Genomic DNA, 22,888 nt, shown 5'->3' with positions numbered 1-22,888 from the left:
TTTTTTAAGCAAATTTTTTTTTAATTAAAATTTATTGAGGTGACAATGGTTAGTAAAATTACATAGGTTTCAAGTATACAATTCTGTAATACAACGTCTATATATCACATTGTGTGTTCACCACCCAGAGTCAGTTCTCCTTCTGTCACCATATATTTGATCCTGTTTACCCTCTTCTACCACCCTCCACCCCCACTACCCTCTGGTAACTGCTAAACTACTGTCTGTGTCTATGAGTTTTTATTTCTTTATTTGTTTGTCTTGTTCCTTTGTTGCTTTCAGTTTTATATCCCACATATGAGTGAAGTCATATGGTTCTCGACTTTTTTCTGTCTGATTTATTTCTCTTAGCATAATAATCTCAAGATTCATCCATGTTGTCACAAACGGCAGTATTTCATCTTTTCTTGTGGCAGAGTAGTTTTCCACTGTGTATATATACTACATCTTTATCCAATCATCTATTGAAGGACACATTGGTTGTTTCCATGTCTTTGCCATCATAAATAATGCTGCAGTGAACATTGGGGTACATATATCTTTATGGATAAATGTTTTCAGATTTTTGGGGTAGATACCCAGAGGAGGGATTGCTGGGTCATATGGTAATTTTATTATTGTATCTTTATTTCTTTATCTTGGCTATTGTATATAGTAGTGCAGTAAAAATAGGGGTGCATATAGTTTTTCAAATTAGTGTTTTAAATTGCTAGGTCATAAAACAGTTCTATTTTTAATTTTTTGAGGAAACTCCATACTTTTTTCCATAGTGGCTGTACCAATTTACATTCCCACCAGCAGTGTATGAGGGTTCCTTTTCCTCCAAATCTTCTCCAACACTTGTTATTACCTGTTTTGTTGATGATAGCCACGCTAACAAGTGTGAAGTGATATCTTACTGTCATTTTTGCTGGGTAGCTAAGATAGATGGAAGAGTTAAAAAATCAGTCAAAATTGTTATTATAAATGGAGTTTTGAAGGTAGTAGTTACCTGCAATAGTATGTCATGCCAAATTCATTATTTCAAAATAAGAATTTAAAAGCCTAGAGTGTGGTAATTGTTTTGGCACATCCTTTTACCGCAGCATTGTATATCATAAAAAAAAATATGATGCTGCTTAAAATAGTGTTTGGCCATTTCAATATATAGGAGCCAGACAAAATGAAACAGAAGTCACTGAAAAGAATTGTAGTCAAACATTGCATTAAATTAAAAATTGTTCTCTGCCTCCTCTAATGTTCAATAAAAATCTCATTTGAAATAATTGTTCTGGAATGTTATTAAAAGTTCTGCTTCAGTCACAATTTTTGCCAAATTATTTTGGAAATATCCTGCACTTTGGGGAACTTTTTGGTACAGGTGGGATGTGGCTAAGCTGTCTTGATCAAACATTTGTAGGCTTCACAATCTTTTGAATTATCCAAGATCTTCAGGACTACAAGTGACCTGGGTTTGGTGTAGGCTTCTAAGTTACCCAGTCCATTGAATTTACCCATTGAAGTTACCCAAGTTCATTGAATTCAGACTGGATGCAGGTTTGAGTAGAACAACTTGTCTAATCCGTACTGCATGCTCCATCCATTCATCTCTATCTATCGCTCCATCCATCCAATGGGGAAGAGTAAGACTTCTTGATGCACAAGAAAAGAATGTTTGGAAGACAAGTCACATATTTAATGATGCTATATTAGCCATTTTATTATGGACTTTGTGACCACATGTGCTAATATAGCGCCACGAAATATGTCCACAGCAGTTTAATATATATATATATATATATATATATATATATATATATATATACACACACACACACACATCTAATATATATATACACATTTCGTAACTAAAATATATATATCATTCTTAGCTTATATGTCTAATCATTTGTCTGGAGAATTAAGAGCCCTGTACTTTGGAGATGTTAATAGCATACTCCAACTTCTGTGGGAAATCAAGCACTGTAGGAAAGGAACTCCTATGTGGGTTAAGATCAAGAACACTATTAAGCAACAGAATAAAATGACTTAGAATAGAGTTCTTATTTTTCCTTAGAATATGCTGCTGCTTTTGCATTATTCTCCTTCTGTATTTTTTTAGGAGAGAGAAAGAGAGTTACTTTTTTTATTTCTCAGTCTGTTAACTTTTTACAGTTAGAGAGGTAAGACAGCTTATTGTGTTACTTTCCCTGTCAGTGAAAGACCAAAATATGGATAATTTAGGCTTTAGGGAATGGCTTTTTCTTCTCCTTGCTGTTTCCCCCCCCCCCCCGCCCCACTCCCCATCATTGGGGTTGCCTCCTTCTGCACCTTCTGTGCTTCTCTTACCATCTTGAAGAGCTAGAGAACCAACATAAGGAGACTGGTTTAGGGGAAAAAGGGTCTCCCTTAGCCCAGGTTTTTAGGCAGGATACAGTCCTATAGTATAGTACTATAGTAATAGTAAAGGATACACATTATAGTAATAAATAGTGTGCATTTACCTTTGAATAGCTCCCTGCTGAACTTCAGCAGTAGAATATGTATGTAGACATGGTACTATCTCAGCATGACTAAAGAAAGGAAAATAAAATTTTCTTCCTAAATATTTTGACACTCAAGTACAGCTGAATGGATAGAAAGCCAAATATGTGGAGAAAAAGGTAATGAGAGTTTGTAAAATTTCAATTGGTTTGACACTATACAATTTTTTAAGGAAAGTCATATATTTCTTATAGATCGGTCATTCATCTGTACTCCCTTAATATTCTTCTCCCTAAATTTGTCTTTCCTGTTCTACAGATAACAAATGGAGTATGTAACTCAGAATCAGCTTGGGAGAAAACTGGGAATTTGGTGACATGCATCCTAGTTTTCCCCTCCATCTAATTACCTGGTGTCCTCATGCTGTTCTGCATAGTCCGGCAGCCCCCGTGATGTTCCATCTGTATGGTGTTCAATATGGAATAAAAGGCTGGAAGTCACAGAAATTCACGGTGGTACAAACTGGAGAGTCCATAAATGAACCAGGCAAGTAGCCATTTCCTTTATGTTTGAACACCATTAATCTTGCATGAAAACAGAAATGTACTGAATATTGATATGCTCTTTATTTTGCCTAAAAGAATGTAACATTTTTACTATGGAAATCAGCTATCTTGATGGAATTTTACAGTTCTAGGTGAGTTCAATTTTCTTATTTTTAAAAGTTATTTTCTTCATCTATGTAAAAATTATTTGATGAATATGTGTAATTTTCTCTCATTTCTTTTCATTTCCAATATTTAATGGCTGCATTGTTTGCATGTTTCAGAAAAAAAATACCAGAGCTCAGAAGTAGGAAGGCAGAGAGAGATGCCAGTTTAATTTTTCTGTTTACCAAAAGCAGTATTCCTAAAATATCTTCTGCAAATATCTGACAAGTAGAAAAAAAGAAATTCCTGCTTAATTGCTTGTCAGTTTCCATGTATTTATTTTGAACCTAAACTGATTTTTCTACAGAAATAATCCTGAGTTTATTGGTAACTGCTAATAGATTTTTTTTTTTAATGTGGTGAGAAAGCATTTCATTTAAATTGAAGCCTTATGTTCAGCAGTGGTTCATCATCATTAGACAATCTTTGTATGCACTATGATGGACAGTTTTTTAATTCTCTCGGTGTGTGTGTGTGTGTGTGTGTGTGTGTGTGTGTGTGTGCATGTGTGTGTGCGCGCACGCACTATCCAATGGTGATAAAAAGTGGAGGGGGTGACTGGTGCTGGGGAGGAAGAATGGGAAGAAGAAGGCTATTTCAGTTTGAGATTTAGGGAAAACAAAAAGAGCTTAGTCCTGATGACTAAAACCTAAGACCGGAACCTGGCAATTATGTGCTGGAAGGTATTCATGCAATTTATGAGTTATTCTATTTTTGGCTGAAACATAATTCAAAGGAATCACTCACTGCTTGAAAGAAAGCCCAGGTATATTGGCACAGTCACTAAAAAACAACATTTCTATAGTGCTTCCAACAGCTCTTTAGAACTGAAAGGAATATAAGTGGAAAATCTCCCGCACCTGGGGCTTCAAAAGATAGCCACCTATAGGCCTTTTACTTTCTTAGTGTTAAAACATGACATCATCCTCATCCGTTTAAAAATCTTCCTGTAAGATTTGTTCTAGAACAGCTTAATGACTTATAATATTTTCCTTAATGGATTAACTTTCTAACCTGTGCTCAGGCTGAATTTTCATGCAAAGGTTTTACAGAAGGTCACAATGAAGCTACTCTGACTCTGCAATTTTTTGTTGTTTGTTTGTTTTTAACTGAGCAAGAAGCTGTTTGAATTGAAACATCATGTCTTTGGTTCTTGCTAAGCATCTCTCTGACATGGGGAGAAATTACGACCTTCAGATTGAAACTTCACTGGCCTTGAGCATGACTGATGCTGACAGGAGGCTGCTTTGCTCGTGAAGTTTCAAGGAGTTGTGGTAAGTTTATGCTGAAAAGGGAGGTCAATGCAATCTCATAAGTATCTGATGCCCAGCACAGAGAGTGTCTGAGACATAAATCTGCTATTTCATAACTTTTTATTGAAGCGATAAATGAATGGATCTATGAAAGAATCAATGAGTTAATAGGTACAGACGTGTTGCAAGGTTGGTACCTTAATCCCAGTCTTGTGTCATGGGAAATGGTGGGTTCTGTCATGAAAGTTAACTATTAAAGAATAAAATCCGGAGCAAGTTCAGCAAATAAGCGGCACAACTGTCATTCCCTGAGACCTGGTTAATCTATCAAGGTATTCTTCTTAGCAAAAGCAATCTTAGAATATTGTTTCCCAGTGTAGTTCTCCAGGCAGCCATGACCAGTCAACCAGAGTTGTCAAAAGAAAGTCAAATGTTTCTCTTTTAGCAAAACCCAAATTAGCACAACCCTAATGTTTAGTTAAAAAAAGAAAAAGAAGAGTCTCCCATTTTTCCATCTTTTTAGTAGTACATTTTGTACAACCCATTTATTTTGTTACTATCTAGTCAAATTTTCAAAAGGTGGGCCAGAAAATTCTATTAGAGTTTATGTTTATGGAGAAACAATTGTGTCCCAAGTGTGATGCTAGGTACTGTTGCCTTTGCTCTAGGTCTTTAACTGGTCAGTCACATAGGGTTCACCTGAGGATTTGTTAAAAAGGTAGATTCTGAATCAGGAGGTCTGGGGAAGGGAGTAAGTATCTTCATTTCTAACAAGGTCATTGCCCAATGATGCCAATTTTGCTGGTTAGTCCTCAGACCACACTTTGAGTAGTGAGAGTGGATAATTGTCAATTTTGGCTACACATTGAAATGACCAGGAAGTCGTAAAAAATATTGAGAACTGGGTACTCCCTCAGAGATTCTGCCTTACTATGACCAGAATGTGGCCTGGGTGTTTGGATAGTTACAAACTCTTCAGGTAATTGCAATATGCAGTCAAAGTTGAGAGTCACCACTTCAGGCTGACACAAGCTCTGCATCTGGTACTCCATCGAGGCTAATAATAAAAATTAATTAATTTCATGAATCTCAGCTCAAAAGTCCCTTCTTATCTTCTTAGCCCTCATTCAGTTTGATCTGGCTCTTAGCTTCACTCTTGTCTTTACAATCTTTGACTAAAATTCTCATAGAGTCCCCTTTGATTTCTCTTGTAGTCAAGCCTGCGTTTTTCTCAGTCTGGCTTTGCATGTTCTTTTCCTCTTCGGGTCCCTGGCTTTCTCTAATACAAATCCCTTGCTTACATTTTGGTCCAATGAGAAATAGTAGATACTGTGGATTTATGAGTTCTAAAGCTATAATGAGGTCAGAGACCTTTCTAAACCTTGAGAGTTCAGGGCCTGTAACTTAAAAAATAATAACTAGGCAATAGTCATTATTTCCTCAATAGTTATAAAGTGATACAGCTGGAAGAAAACCTAAAGATTATCTGGTTCAATACCCTTGTGTCCGATACATCATCAGGTGTATAGTCCCCTCACCTTGAATGAGGTACAACCTGTGACTTGCTTCTAATTAACAGAGTATGAGAAAGGTGATGGGATGTCACTCTCATAGTTACATTTAGTTACATGATTCCATCTTAGTAGACCAGAGAGAGAGTCCCCTACTTGGCTGAAGAAGCCAACAGCCATGTTTGGAACTCCCTATGGAGAGAGCCATATGGCAAGGAATGTGGGAAGCTCTGAACAGCCTCCACTCAAAAGCCAACACAAGGATGTGTCCCTCAGTCTCAGAGGCACAGGAAATGAATTCTAACAGGCACCATGAGCTAGTAAGCAGAGTTTTCCTCAGTGGCCTGCAGATGACCCTGTAACCCCCTTGACACTTTCATTCATCTGCTGAGATCCTGATCATTGCACAAAGGACCCTTGGGAAAGTCACTTAACTCCTCTGCGTATCAGAGTCCTTATCCATTAACTGTGAGCTTTGCAGGGCTGTGAAAATCAAGAGAGATCTTCTAGATACCTGACATAATGGCACCTATCAGATTTTAAAGATAATATTTTGGATGTGAAAAGAGTCCAAAATATGTCTTCACATTTTCCTTCTCTAATAATTGAAGATTCAGCCGGTTACATGGCTAACCCACTAAAGACTATATTTACAAATCTCCCTTGCAATTAGTTAATCCTCTGTCCTTCTGGACAATGAAATGTAAGCAGAAGCTATTGATGCAAATTCTAGATTATCTTCTAAAAGGAAAGGGGCCTTGTCCTCCTCCCCACCTCACACTCCCTACCCTCTTCTGTTTCTCTCCCTCTCACAGGCTAAAATGTGGATTTGGTAAGAAGCTATATTCAATTTGTAGCGAGTCCCTAGGGGTGGCAGAGGTACAGAAATGGAAGGGAGTCTGGATTTCTAGTACCATCAATCTGCCATACCAGCAATGGACTCACTAACTTAGGCTGTTTAGGGGAAAAAGAAATAAATTACTCTTGGTGAGGAAAAAAATCAACTACATTGTTAAATCTCTACAGAAATCTAGCCTTGAATCTTCATGAATACATCAGTCCAGCTGGCAGTCGAACTAATACATTTTCTCACTCGTATTGTCTAAGTGTCTATGTTCTCACCAAGCTTTACAAAACAAATAGGTTACATTTCATTCACTAAGTTTTAGTCCCTATTCGTGTATTTCAGAATCTACTATATTTTTAGGATCTTTTTTCCCCCCTCTTAACTATTTCCTAAAGTCTCTGCAAGTTTTCTCACAGTGCTAGTAAATTAATCAAGGGTATTTGTATACAACATGGCTTGACATCTGTTCTGGGGTATTGCTCATGTCTGTTTCTGTTCTATGATATACTCTACAGAATGGAAGGCTCCTTTCCTCATTGTACTGGTTCCTAATTATTTAAACATAAAAAAGTGAGTTTGATTCCTCATTCTGTATATTATGCTTTGTTAAGGGGACACAGTTCCATTACTTTAATCCCAGGGTTTATGTCAACAATCAATGTGAGTAGTTGGGACCATCTGAGTTAACAGCCACCAGTGGTGTTTGGCTTCTTGTACCTGACTTATTCCACAAGAACGACTTCTATCTCTGTGACCTCATAGAGTCCCTGGAAATTATACTTCTAGTGCTTTCCTATTCGCTCATCCCACTTTGTTCTATGCTGACTACAAATCCCACCTGATGATATACTTTGAATACTTTTTCCAGAAATCAAAAGCCCAGAAGGTAAATTGAAAAGATATACTAAACTTTTCAAATAGTCCATAAGAGTGCAGGATTAAAGTAGATACCTGGACCATTGGGGTAGAAGGTGAGTTTAGAATTTGTACGAGTATGTTTGTGGAGAAACAGAATTTAGTTCCAACCAGCCAGTATCCTACCTTCTATTCCATAAATTACCCTATGGAATGGATGCTCAGTTCTCAATTGTTACACTTTTTTAAATCTCCTGTTTTTCAAATTTTTTAGTTGACATTTTAAAATAAGAAAAACAGATCCCATTTTACTACTAGTGAATGCTATACCTCAAGACAAAGCATGAAGTTTCAATGCAATCTGAAGGGGGGATAAAAAAACAAAAGCAAACATCTGGAATGACTGCCAATTACATCTTCTGTAATAATACAGATCTTCAATTTCCTGAGGATTGGTTCAAATACATATTAATATAAAATGGAAAAATTCTAATTTGGAATTATTTGAGGTTTGTTACTGAAGAGTAATGTGAAAGAGAAGGGTTCATCCAATTTAAAATATAGCTCATTGTATTAAAACTTTCTGGAAAGGCTTTGCTAAACTTTAGTTTATATTTTTGTTTCTCAAAATACCAGAAAGCAGATCATGGAAAGAGAACAACTTAAAAGCACTTTTAGAGTATGAAGGGAATAGATAAATGAAAAACATATATACAGAGTCAAAGTCAATACCAAATAGCTTTAATCCTATTGGCAGTAGGCTTATTTTCAAGGCAGTAGCAACTGGTTGATCAATATAAGTAAACATTGTGTACAATTGCTGCGATAAAGTCTATATTCCTTAACCCTTTTCGTGTAGAAAGAGGGCAAGCAATATTGGGAAACCTAGCAATGGTCTAATAGAATTTAGTAAGATTTTCTGTGATGTGAATTTGGAAGTGTATTTTGGAAATATATTTTGGTTTTGCCAGGAACCGTCTAATGAGCTGCTTGACTCTAGAAAAAAGGAATAGTCAGGAGCCCTGATCTGCAGATTTGGATCTTACTTACCAAAGTGCAAAACCTGGAGTCACCCAAGTAGTAAGTGTTTTGACAAAGTAACCTCAAACTAAAAACATTCCGGTGAATTTGCAAGTTTATACATCACACTATTAAATGAAAAGTAGCTTTTCTGTTGACTCCAGCTACAAAGCACATATTCCACGACCAAACATTTAACAGCTATATAAACAATGCCAAAATAAAGGGGGTAGGGAGCTGGGAGAGGAAGGAAATAATCATTTATATAAATTTGAAATACAAAATGTTCCAAGCAAAAATGAGTTACATTTTGAAAGTATTTTTTTCAATGTCAAAATGTTTTCTAAAGTGCCAAAGAGAGATGGAAAATATTTTTTACTTACAAACATAATTAGACTCACACATATTCAACCCATTAGCGTTGTCTTTGCCCACAATGCTCTCTATTACCAATTCTTCTGCACTGCTCATTCTATACAGATGACAGCTTGTATAATAATGGATGCATAAGCATGTAACAAACATAAACATTGGTTTGCCCCTAAAGATTTGCATGAAAAACAAGTAAAAAGCTCTGCCGTAATTCCATGAAATTGATTGACCCAGCATCCAACCACTGGCTAGATCAGTCCCTTTTGCTTCTTTGATACAATTGTATCAACATGTATAAGATGATGTCATGGAAATACAGGACATGAAAATATTTTGAGCACTATCAAAAAAGATAAGAATGTAGCCAACAGTGTTAAGTGTGTTTTATAGAATAAAAAATTTAAGAAAAATTGATAGTACATTCCATGTGTCAACTACATAAAACTATTCACATTTCTCTGCACAAGCCATGTCTCTATGCATTCATACATCCGCCGAATGGAATCTTTCTTTACCATAAATTTCTTCTTTCCCTTTATATGCCTGCAAAACTCCTAACAATTTTTGTGTTAAATATTCCCTGTATGCAACAGTCCCTACTTTTATGCTAATTTTTGCATTCCTCTTTTGTAGTTGTAGTTATACTGTATTCCACTTTTTTTTTTTTAACACATTGATTTAGTAGAGTGTAAACATCTCAAGGTCATGAAGGCTACTTTATTTACCTTTATATCCCATTTTCCTAGGATTTTTGCTAGTGTTGTAGTGATCAAAATGTTAAACAAATCTTGAATGTAACAATAACTTATACAATGTTCAGAGTTTCAAAAAGTGCTTTCTCATATGTTATTTAATCTTTTAACAAGTCAGTGAGAAAGCTCTATGTTAACCAGATATATAATTAACTAGAGCAATGTAGTATTTAATCGTTGGATAACAAAATAGTAATTTCTAAACATGGCAACTGATCAAACTCACCAGGAGAGATTTCTCACGAATTAAAAGCTAAACTAAAATGAATACCTCAATGGTATAATATACAAGGGGTACAGAGGGGAGTACTGGAATACTGGATATACACCATCATAAATAAGATCTGACTATACTTTCTATTTTGTAAATTCCTTATTTCCAACTAATACCAGTTTGAAGGTGGCTTTCAATATTATCACATATAGATCCACCTCATTTTTTCTTTTCAGTGACTCTGATGTATGCCAATATATGGATGCACAATTTATTTAACCAAGTCTCAATTTGGTTTTGTTGGTTTTTTGGGGGGTGGGTGTTATGGTGTTTGTTTTGCTCTTACAAAGAAAGCTTTGTATAATATCATATCATCATATCATATCATATCATATCATATCATATACACACACACACACACATACACATATCTTTATTTTTATCTTTACATATGTATCTTTACATCTTTGCTGAGTATATTTAGAGATTTTATTACCATAGTTGTGTTGCTGGCCCCAAAGGTATACACATTTAAAATTTTGATAGATGTTGCAATTGGATTCCAAAATTTTTGTATTAATTTTAATTCCCACCCAGGAGAATTGAGAGTACTGATTCACTCCATGTTTGCCTACGGAGGTAATATCCAACTTTAGCCTTGACCCATCCTGATTGTGCAAGTTGGCATCTTGTTTCTGTTATATTTCATTTTCTTTAATTATGAATGAGATTGAGCATCTCTTCATATATTTATTGGCCATTTGTGTATGTGCACATGTGTGTACCATCTGTTCATATTCTTGATCCATTTTTCTTTAATATTGTGATTCGTTTACTATATATATGTAACAGCTATATATATGTACACATATATATAGTAACAGCTCGAGTATATAAAGAAATTTGTCTTTTTACATGACTTGCAAATATTGTCATTAGCTATCACCTTGGGAGAGTAGTTCAAACGTACAGATCACTTCCTCTCTTCCCACCAGCCTTGACCTACTGAACCTTTGGAAGTGAGAAGTAGGAATCTAAGATTTTGGAAAATTTCCTTCAGGTGATTCTCCTGTAGCTGACCAACGGACAGTGTCTGAGAACTACTGACTTACAGAGGAGGCAGGAAATAGTTAAGTACAAAACCGATGTTGATAGAGAAGCTATTTTTGATAGTAACATTCAAGAAGAGTCATGGAAACCATGACTACACCCAACTGGGAATCCTTTCCTCATGGATGTTAATCTGGAAGTTATTTTTCCTGACAAAAGGATCACAGCAATAAAACTCCTCTTGGCATCATAGCATAGTAGAAATATAGAAACTTTCCAAGAAATAGAGTTATAAATCTATTTCTGGGATACCTCAGAGAAGATATTTGTGGGGCATTTGGAAGAAGCCACTATTCTTTTCAATGAGATGGGCCAAATGAAGATGCAAAGGCTGAGAATTATCAGTAAGACCTGATCACCAATAGCTGATGATAAAGGGGACATGATTATTCTGGATAAGAGGTACTCCTGGAACTTATGCCAGTTCTTTAATGAGGAATTTATTTATTATTATTATTACTAATATTATTATTCAGCTTTATTCAGATCACGTACAGTAATAATAATTATAATAGTAATAGCTACCATTTTTAGCATTTTGCTAAGTCCTTTATGTAAACTCTGACTTAGTACCTATAAAGTAGCCACTATCATCCACTTTTTGCGCATAAAAATGAGTTGAAAATGGTTAAATGGTTTGTCTGAGGTTGTTCAGATGGCAGGTGGCAAAGTGTAGGCTTAGCTTTGACCAGTTTAGCTCAAGTATGTAGTCGTAACCACCATAGCTCACTTCTAAACTTTACAGTTAATTTTTAATAAAGTAAGGTGAATGACATGAAGTTATCATTCCACAAAGTGGGCCTAGACTCTAGGAAATATCTTGTTTTTCCCTTCCTCCTCATATTTTCACTTTAACCCATAAACAAGAAAATTTCTACTGGTACTTCAAGACTATTGAGAAAATACAGGGAGACAGTGTTTATATTTTTTAGGTAGAATAACTTATCGAAAGCTCTTATTTGTGTTAAAAGATTATGGCTCATGTGTAGTGTCCTCCTAAATTGATCCTTTTATTCTCTCTCACTCTCTCTCTCTCTCTCTCTCTCTCTCCCCTATTTACTCTCTCATTGGCTAAATGAGGGCTGATACTGTTTCCACTCTCCATAAGGTAAGGGGGGTGGGGGGTGGGAGATGAAGGTAAGGGGGATCAAATATATGGTGATGGAAGGAGAACTGACTCTGGGTGGTGAACACACAATGGGATTTATAGATGATGTAATACAGAATTGTACCCCTGAAATCTACGTAATTTTACTAACAATTGTCACCCCAATAAATTTAAAAAAAAAAAAAAGAAAGGGACAAAACTGGGCTTCCATCTAGCAGACCCAAACAGATTTCAGCTCTCTCTGCTCCATGTTCTCCACCAGAACCAAAAGTTGATATTGTAAGCTTACCCCACTAGAACATGTCTGTGCTTTTTCAGTTGACTAGAATTTGGGGGAGATTGTATGGGAATGATTTAGTGTCTCCCATGAAAACACGTGGTTCAGTAGGTAGGTATCTTTTAGAATAAAAATAAGGATTAACATCTGAGGAAGGAATCGTCTCATGGGAAGATGGGTAGACTTCTTTTGACTGTAGTACCTGGTGCTTAATGGTCAGAAACTGGATTTGACAGGTGCCTGCTGGTTGTGAAGATTGGACTCCAGCTTTTAGTATGATCTCAGATGTAAGTTCTAGGCTGCCTTTCACAAGAGAACTCTTTCCAAAGGTTAAGAAAGCTTTGTCCAGAAGATAGATTAAGAGAGATCAGTTTGAAGCAGAGAGAAGCAGAGATTTTTCCACAGATTAGGAGTCTCTCTTAGGAAGCATAGTATAGGATAGTGGTTTCATTTCTTCAGGCCTTTGCTGATCATGAAAGCTAGAGAGAAATCATGGGCAGGCTTTGCTTTGATATCTAGTCTTCTAGTTGGCTTTTTCTGTTATTCCTCCTGTATCCTGTTTATAACCCAAGGTGAAGATAACTATTATCCTATAGAAGTTAGACTTCGGAATGACAAAAAGCTGAGTGCTTATACAAACTTAAGAGAATTAACTGGTGAGAAAGAAAACAGTTTTGAGGAGGAAACAATGTAGCAGAGGTCTTACTGGTCTCTCAAAATATAGGCTCATTGAGGACCAACATCAAACTAGGACCAAAAAAATGTGCAGACACCTAGGTGAGAGTTCCTGCTAAGATAATTAATCCTCAGTGTCCTTATGGGGGATGTTCTACGGTAATAGGTAATGTGCAATGGTACTAAAGTTCAAAAGTAACTTGTAATCTTAATCTTAAGGTATATAAAAATATACCTTAAATATGGTAGCCATAGAATTTAAGCCATTTTGTTTTATTTTATTGTGTTTTGTTTTGTTTTATTTTAATTTTCCTGTTATAATCACGCAGTGCTTGCCTTCTTGATGAAATTTAAGGTCATTCAACTTGGAGGCCTGGAAATGCAAATCTTAAAGTTACAGATGGTATATATAGAAATGATGTTGTTTTGCGTGTATGGGGATACAGTGAGTCAAGAAAGAAGCCTCACTTAAGTCCTGGAGACTAGGGGTACCACCATTGGAAATGTCTGTGTTTTTCAAAGAGCTTAGACAGGGTCAAATGTTACTGTCTAAAACACTAATCAAGGCATAGTTTTCTGCCCTAGATATGTGAGGCACAATGTCACAATTTTTCTTCCCAAATATGGTTAAATTTCCAGATTTGTGTATAACCTCAGATGTAAGTTTCAGGCTGCCTTTAACAAGAGAGCTTGTACAAGGATGTGGCTGAAATAAAGGTTTTCTCTTTCTTTAATGCTTTCTTGTTTTCTCTGTCTACACCCTGGCTTTGTCTTTTATCAGAAATATGTGCCTGGATTGGACTATATACTGGGTTCTGAAAGCATGATTTTGCAATGGACTAGCCCCCATAGCCTAGATTACTGCTTGTGCATTGTAAATTTTGTGTGAGGGGTGCTGGTGCTGTCATGCTTCCTCTTTGCCACTTTGGAGTCTTCAGGAAAAGTGGGATGTATGAAAGAGCCCAGGATTTTTTCAATTTAACTGCGAAGCTCCAAAGGACCTACTCCCTTTCCTGGGGGTGGGTGTGGAGAGACAGCCCATACCTGCAACACTGATGCAAACAGCACTGATTCTGTTCAGTGTCTGAAATAAAATCTTTGACTGACAATGTGGTTTTTTCTTCATTTTGACTCATTTTGCATCTGTTTCCAATGGGTGAAAGTCAGGACTGGGAGGATTGATGAATCATTCTCAATTAATACACTTACTATCTTTTCAAGTCAACATTAAGACCCCAGCAGTAGTCAGATGCAAAATGTCACATACTGGATGATTCCATTTATGTGAATTATCCAGAAAGTACAAATATACAGAGACAGTGGCTGTGTGGGGCTGAGAGTGAAAATGGGGCGTCAATGTAAATGGGCACATGATTCCTTTTTGGAGTCATGGAAATGCTCTAAAAACAGATGGTGGGGATGACTGTACAGCTCTGTAAATTTACTAAAAAAAAAAATCATTGAATGGTACACTGACAATAATTGAATCATATGGTATGTAAATAAAACTGCTTTAAAAATAATAAAGATTCACAACTCATTAAGGAGTATTATAGATGAATACCTGAACCAGGGGTAGCCCAAATGAAAACTGCTGGTAAAATGCTCATTTCTAGAGTGGCCAGATCAGGTAAGTAACATTCTTTACACCAGGACTTTTCTTGAATGACTGTTGCACCTGTTAACTCAGCATTCACTGTAAACAAGTCTACAGCCAAACAATGGAGCTTGTACTTTCTTTGTGTCGCGCAGCAAAGACAAGCCCCAACCGCTTAGGGACCTGCTCCACTCTGTTGATAACTTTGAAAATATCTCTTGGTAAATAGTAAAGCACTTTTTCATTTGGCTTTTATAGCTAAATGTTTCAAACATATGTGCTAAGACTTACTTTCATAATTGTGAAATACAATGTTGGACAATTAAGTTTGTGAACTCACCTAGAAAAAGTGCTATGTACTTCATTGCTGAATATCACTATTGTCACCTTTGAAGTACTCCCCTTGGGAAACTATGCACCGATGCCAGCCCCTAGTGTACCCTCTAAAGCAATTTTGGAACTCTTTTTCTGGAATGGCCATCAGAGCTGTCGTCGTATTACCCTTGATGTCCTGAATGTCATCAAAATGTCTTCCTTTCAATATTTCCTTTATCTTTGGGTAAAGAAAGTAGTCATTGGGGCCATATCAGGTGAATAGGGAGGGAGTTCTAATACAGCTAGTTGTTTACTGGCTAAAAATTCCCCCACAGACAGTGCTGTGTGAGCTGTTGCATTGTCGTGATGCAAGAGCCATGAATTGTTGGTGAAAAGTTAAGGTCATCTAACGTTTTCACACAGCCTTTCCAGCACTTCCGAATAGTAAACTTGGATAACTTTTTGTCTACTTGGTACAAATTCATAGTGAATAATCCCTCTGATATCAAATAAGGTTAGCAACATAGTTGCAACAAATTCATGAACTTAATTGTTCAACCTTGTATATTATTTATTTAAAAATATAGCCATTTTCCTAAGGCTTCTTGCTGCATGGGTGAATTATTATTACAAGTAAAATTCTGTAATCCCTTCCGGAAAATGAGGCTGGACAGTGCCCTGACATATATGTTGTTGTTAATGGACAGCATCAAACCTGTTTGCAAGTGAAGCAATCTGTATGCAAATGGTAACCACGATCTGACCCAATGTGCAGAACAATTTGATCTGGAGTTTTAAAGCACATTGGAATTAAAAAGAAAAGACATAACTGGTGATTTTAACTAGCTAAAATTTTAATTATACAGCTGTCTGATCGTGAATTATATTTTTCAAACTTACTTGATGCCTTTCACGGCACACTTTCAAATCATGGATGAGGACCCCTAGGTCCTTTATTCTTCAGGATTCAGAAACATTTTGAGGTTCAACACTCCAAACTTACATTCTAAACCTAGTGGCTCACTTGAATTTTTCATCTCTTCCTAGTTATGAAATTAAGTAGTTGGTTGGATTATGTACTTGCCTTACATTTCCTGTCTCATCTGTGGGCAGTGTATTATGAATTTTCTTTGTCTTTATCCTCTGTGGTTGAGAATTCCAGACCAGTCCGGTTGCCCAGTCCATCTCCCAGAACCTCATTCTGGACTAAAGTCCAGAACTTTGAGCTTTAGTTCCTTTATGAGAGAGCTGTTTGATGAGACAACCCAGCTCCATGGCAAAACAGCAGGGCAGATATAGCCTAGAAGCATATCTACCCACTGAGGCAGAGCATTAACTGGAAGGTCTGATCCTGCCATGGACCCTAACAGAATAACGCAGTTGGCAGGGCAGTATTCCTGTGAATGCCTCTTCAGTTGGACGTATTGCAAGCAGTCATTAATGTTTCATGTTGCATCAGGCAGGTGCAGCAAAGTAAACAAATACACCTTTGGCAATACTTGGAAATCCTGTAAAAAACAGCAGCCTCTGAGATACTTGTCTATGGTAATGAACATGCCAGGTGATTATTTATGGTCAGGCTGCTGGGTCATCCTGGAAGGACATCAGACAATGGAGAGATTACCAGAATTAAACTTCCAGAACACAGAACAGTATGCCAACACAGGCACATTGGGGCAGGAAGAAGGGGGATAGAACAGCTAGGCTTTTTGAATGAGACGGATCACAGTCTCTGAATATTTATCAGTTTAATAAAATTAGAGTTATGTTAAACTCTAGAATGTGAGACAAAATCTGAAACTTATTATATGTTGACTATTCCCCAATACTACCTTTGCCATGCAGAACCCCCCACCTCAGTTGTAGAGGCTTAACAAAAACCAGAAGCAGTGGGTCACTTGTTATTTCTTAAGTTAATCCTTATTCTCTCTTCTCTCTCTCTCTTTTCTTCAGTGATGGATCTCATGACAACCTTGTTTTGTGTCCAGCTTCCCATCTGGACTTGGCTTTCCTTCTGGTTAAAATTCTTCAGATCCAGAGCCTTGGCTTGTAGACTTGGGTCTTGGACATGTTGCTTGCTTGGCTCTGATGTTATTTTTGTCTTTGGGGTTTGGTCAGGAATGATGCACTGCTATCCTCAGTCCACCCTGAATTATAGTTGGGTTAGGCAATTCTGCCTGTATTGTCCTTCATACTAGGAAGTGAGATCAGTCACGTGTATAAGTCTGGAGATGAGCCTACAGAGAGACATTTAATGACTATTCCCCATACCCCGCCTTGTACTCACACCCTCTGTACATGAAGAAAAGTAGACCAGACTACAGGAGTGATAATAACAACTAACACTTATTAAATGTTCACTTCATGCGGGATGTTATCTTGTTTAACCTTCAAAATAATAACCGGGTCTATTATTCAATATTTTTGGAATTCTGGTTCTGCCAGACCTGCCAGGATACAGAGATGTATCCTCTTGGAATTAGGGAATTTATAGAGTACAAAAATGGAGTAAGGAAGAAAATTGCCTGGGAGTTGTGATAGTTTTCTTCGCATATACAATTATCCAAAATATGCTGGGAATTTTATACAAAGCATGTCTGTGTTTTCCTATACTGTTGCATTTTTAGTTCCCGATTAGCAATCTATACGTAGCAAAGATCATTTCTCTTTGTTATGTATTTGATATGTAGATAGAATCATTTAAAAATGTAAAATCATTCAAATGATTTACAACAAATGTAAATCATGTGTTGCTAAGAGCAAACAAAATATTCATGTTTATTATGATCAGCAGCATTCTTCAAGACTGTGTAACATAATGCATTTAGGGTATCGAACTTTTGAATCGGTAGCTGGACAGACCTAAATTATTTTGTAAAGGAAAAAGACAAACTTGGAGGGTTGAGTCATGTTTTGTAATAGAGGACGTCTGATAGGTAACTGCAGCTGAGAGAAGAGATTTGGGATGATTGTGTGTTAGGAAAGTTTTTTCTAAGTAAAATGTGTGCTTTGTATACTCCTTTCTCTTCTATTTTAAATGTTGAATAAACAATTCATTGCTCACAATTACTATTGTCTGAGTAGATTCTCCACGACAAATGAAAATCCCTGTTTGGTTTTGCTTCAGGTATTGGCATGGCGCAAAATAAAGATTCTACTAGTTGTCAATTTAAGATGTGTTTCCATCCTTAAGTGTTAGTCAAATTCAGCTCAAGGGTGGTAGATGATGTCAGTGATAAACATCCTTTACAAAAGTTGGTACAGAGAAGGTAGGGAAGAGGAGAGGTGAAGAAAGGTCTCCTAAAGAAGGCCTGCACATAATTTGCAATGAAGAATTCTTTGTAATTATATTTCAGCTTTATTTTGGTTTCAGTATACAAATTAAACAATGCCTAAGAGCCTTCCTTTACTCTATTTTTAGCTCCACATATACCAAAATTATTTATATAATAAACAAAATTCATTGCCCACTGTGATATCGTGATACATAATAAGCATATATATTTGGACCCTCCCACTAACCTCTGGGAAGAGAAGAGGGGCTGGAGATTGACAAATTCATGAATTGCCAATGATTTAATCACGCCTATGTAATGAAGCCTCTACAGAAACTGTAGAAAATGGGGTTTTGAGAGTTTCCATGTTGGAGAACTCATCCATGTGCTGTGAAGGTAGTGGGGACAAAAGCCCCTTCACGCGGGACCTTTCCAGAGCTCACCCAGAGTACCTTTTCATCTGGTGGTTCATTTGTATCTTTTGTGATATATTTTGAAATAAACTGGTAAATGTCAGTAAATGTTTCCCTGAGTTCTGTGACCCTCTATAGCAAATTATCAAAACTGAGGAGGGGGGTTGAGGGGACTCCCAAGTTATAGCCAGCTGGTCAGAAGTATGGGTAACAGCCTGGACTTGTGACTGGTATCTGAAGTGGGGGCAGTCTTGTGGGTCTGAGCCCTTACCCTGTCGGGTCTGTGCTAACTCTGGGTAGTTAGTGTCAGAATTGAATTGTAAGGCATCTAGTTCGTGTCCAGAGTTGGAAAATTGGTTGGTGTGGAAAAATTCCCCACACATGTGGTGACAGAATTGTTGTGACTAGCTTAAATAACAGATTTCATTTATCCTCCAGTAGGCTTTCAGTGATTTTAAGCAGGTGTATAATTTTTTTTTCCTACTCTAAATTCCCTAGTAACATTCTTTTTACTATGCTGTGGTACTCCTCAAAGGAGTAGATATCTACCTTTTTGGTGTTTGGACAGGCAAAAGGAAAAATTTAAAGCAGCAACAGGAAAGTATTAAATATTCTATCAGTTTTGTTTGAAAGTCTATAAATGAGCTACAGTAAAAGAGTGTGTGTGTGTGTGTGTGTGTGTGTGTAAGAGAAAGAATATGTGTGGATAAATGTGTAGATGAATGCATGTTTGGAATTAAATGTTTTAATAATGTATAAAATGTATATAATACATATGAGCTATACATAATATATATATAGCAATATAATGTATATATTGTTTGCCAAGCTATTGCTAAATTCCTAGAGTAATAAACTGTGAGGGTGTGTCACACAACATAGTATAGCTTTCAAATGCAGCTGTAGAACAAGGGTCCACATTTATAATATATTTGAGCCCTTCTGTTTACAGTATAAGAGCTATTTCACAACAAAAAGTGTGTGTGGGTGTGTGCGTGTGTGTGTGTATGTGTGTGTGTGTGTGTGCGTGTGTGTGTGTGTTATCTAGACAATACAAGCAAAGTAGAGTCTGGTCCAGATGTAGCATTGTTTAATGATTAGCAGAATAACTTGTTGGCCTCATTATACTGGAAGATGGAAGTGCAATCATTGAGAGCAGGGTTCTAGAGCTAGACTGTGTGGGCTTGAACCCTACCCTTCCACTGACTAGCTGAGCGGACAGTGGGTTTGGGAAAGTTACTCGACTTCCTTTTCCTTAGTCCCTGAGTAGGTAAAATGAATATATCTCATTGAGAAGCTTATATGAGTTAATACATGTAAACCACTTAGCATGGTACCAGATAACACCATAAGTGCACAACAAATGTTATTTGCTATTATCCACTCTCCTGGGTAGTGCGATCTGAAATTACCAGCTGGATCATTATGATCTGTTGCTTTTGGAACAATCTCAGTTCTCTCATTTTTAGTGCCAGAGAAGGCAGAAATAAGCCTCACATGAAACCACTGCAATCCTGCCATGTTGAACAAGTATGACATTATACAGCTAAAGAATATGGAGGTGGTATGGGGCATACATACAGTAGTAGGGATGGAGACATAGGTTGTTTCACTTTGGACAAGTACTGGAATCCATGAGCATACACTGGGTTATCTCTAGGTCTCTTCCCATTACAAAATGCTATTTACTTCTATTTCTGTTTTAAAAAAAGGAATGAGTGACCATTATTGTTAAAGCCTTTGATTGGCTAAGTATATCATGGACTGTATAAAATGAATATCCCAAACAGACAGGATCATAATGACCAGAGAATTAGATCCTTCCACTGTGCATATGTGAAGACTGAGTTGATAAGAGAACTGACCTTTTGACCCTATAGCTAGCAAGTAGCAGAATAGTATTAAAATTAGACATCGTGACTAGGGGTGCAGTGGGTTTCTGATAATTCAGGGAACAGACGTAGTTACTGTTCTCAGGTGTTTTCAATCTAATTAAATCAATAAGTATTCAGGATATTTTTATCAGGTCAAATAATAACTCATACAAATACAAAACAAGCACATTAAAGATGATATTTAACTCAGTAATGAGGGACGGAACCATTAAGGTATAAAAACTGGTTTCAAAGTGAATTAAAGAATATCACACATCAAGAATGCCGAAAGATTTTGCTATTTGATACAAACCAGGCCACTTTACATGGGAGAGTAATTAGTTACAGCTTCAAAAGACAAAACCTTTTGCGTGTCTATGAACAAAAACCATTTGCATCAATCACCATCAGCCCTCCACAATTCATCTCTCTCCAGCTATAAATTATCAAAGACAATGGAATATGCAGGCCCCCACAGAATCAGATAACCTGGCTTCTTTAGAAAATCTCCAGCTTCCAGTAAAAGGATGTTGTTATGGGTTGAATTATGTACCCCCCAAAATTCACATGTTGAATTCCTAACCCCCAGTATCTCAGAATGTGACCTTATTTGGACATAGTCTTTATACAAGTAATTAAGTGAAAATAAGGTCAGGGTGGGCCTTAATACAATATGACTGGTGTCCTTTTACAAATGGAAAATTTGGATACAAACACATTCAGAAGGAAGACAATGTAAAGACACAGGGAGAAGACACCAAAATGTGAGACACTAAGTGTCTTTTGTTAATGCCACCGGTTTTTAGTACTTTGTTACGACAGGTTTAGCAAACAGATACAGATACTCAGTAATCTTTTTTGTCCATTTTTGTCTTAAATAAGAAATAATTATACATAACAATAATATAAGTTAGGGAATGATAAATGCAAGGGCTTGGAAATTAAATGGTAGATAATAAAAAGTGAGAACTTGTGCCAACTTTGCTTGTACAAGTGGTTGTAATAGAGAGTCCATATCATATTACTATGACTATTGCTGAAAATGACTCACAACCATTATTACTGCTGTATATTTCTAATTTACTTCAATAATATTTATCTAAAAATTGCTGAGCATTTTTCTAGAGACTTTCATGTATTTTACTTAATTATATCCCCATCCATGAGAGGTGGAGGAGATTTATTCAAATTTTCCAAAAGTCTGAAGCTCAAGAAAATTAAGTAGCTTTTGCTAGGTAAAAACCCTACTACATGGTAAAGCCAAATTGTATGTTAAGGTGTCAACTTTAAGTTCTACTACTTGGCCTTATGTTGAAATTAACACAAGCAAGACAGACAATATTTGCTTAAATATATACAAGGTCTGTGTCCTTAATCTATCTTTTATTTTACTATATTAAATCTAAATTAGAAGCATCTGTGTATCTCATAAAATTCTTTTACTGAGTGTTGCGATTTTGTTCTTGGTATTAGTCACAAGTAAAGATAATTTCACATTTTCAGGCTAGTAAACTGTTCTGAATTTTTAGTTTGTTACTTCTGGGTTTTAGATACCAATCTGCCCATTCTATCAGGTAAAAATTCAGAATTCTTCATCATGAATAAGGCTGAAATGTTAGAGTAGAGTTAGATCCATGGTAGGGGCAGGCTTGGGAGCATGTTAGAGAGGGACCAGGTGGTGATATTTTTGCACTGATAATCTACTGTGCTACATATTCAGAAATATTGGGGACACGCCAAAGCAGACAGTGACTGCAATCCAAGAAACGTTAGGATTCAGAGCGGATCTGTAGGGTCTAGTCCTACACACTATAGGTGGAAAACTTGGCTATAATGAAGTATTCTGCACAATTTAAAATTACAAGGTAGAGTAGAAAGAGCATGAGATTAAAGCCCAAACACTCAGATTAAAATCACAGATCTACCTCTTAGCTATAGTCTTGAAAGCCAGATTACATTTCTGAGGTACAGTCATTTTGTTAATTTTGATAAAACCAAGATTTTGGGCCAACAGTTTATATGATGAGCTCATAAGCTATTTTAAGAATAAAATAATTTAAGCAAAAGTAATTTATAAAGTGCCTTACACATTTAGTTTTTATTAATCGTAATAATTTAGATATATGATACCAAAGTATTGGACTATGCATCTTTTTCAGTGCTAAAACATTTAAATTTGTTATTATTTTAGTAATAAAATCATGAATAAAACTAGCCCTCTCCTCCTTTATTTCAAATAATAAACAG

General features: G+C 36.4%; 1 long non-coding RNA gene across 1 annotated transcript; it reads left to right on the top strand.

The window, feature by feature from the left end:
- Nucleotides 1-2,791: 2,791 nt before the first annotated feature.
- LOC141568516 (uncharacterized) lies at nucleotides 2,792-18,123 on the top strand. Its single transcript, XR_012491673.1, has 3 exons — nucleotides 2,792-3,160; nucleotides 4,335-4,447; nucleotides 17,033-18,123. It is a non-coding gene; the product is annotated as an uncharacterized LOC141568516 (long non-coding RNA).
- Nucleotides 18,124-22,888: the final 4,765 nt, after the last annotated feature.

This window comes from Rhinolophus sinicus, linkage group LG02 (genome assembly GCF_036562045.2).
Source record: "Rhinolophus sinicus isolate RSC01 linkage group LG02, ASM3656204v1, whole genome shotgun sequence".
In the NCBI taxonomy this organism is placed as follows: domain Eukaryota; kingdom Metazoa; phylum Chordata; class Mammalia; order Chiroptera; family Rhinolophidae; genus Rhinolophus; species Rhinolophus sinicus.
The sequence above is the reverse complement of the archived record's forward strand: the minus strand, read 5'-3'. Positions and strand labels throughout refer to the sequence as shown.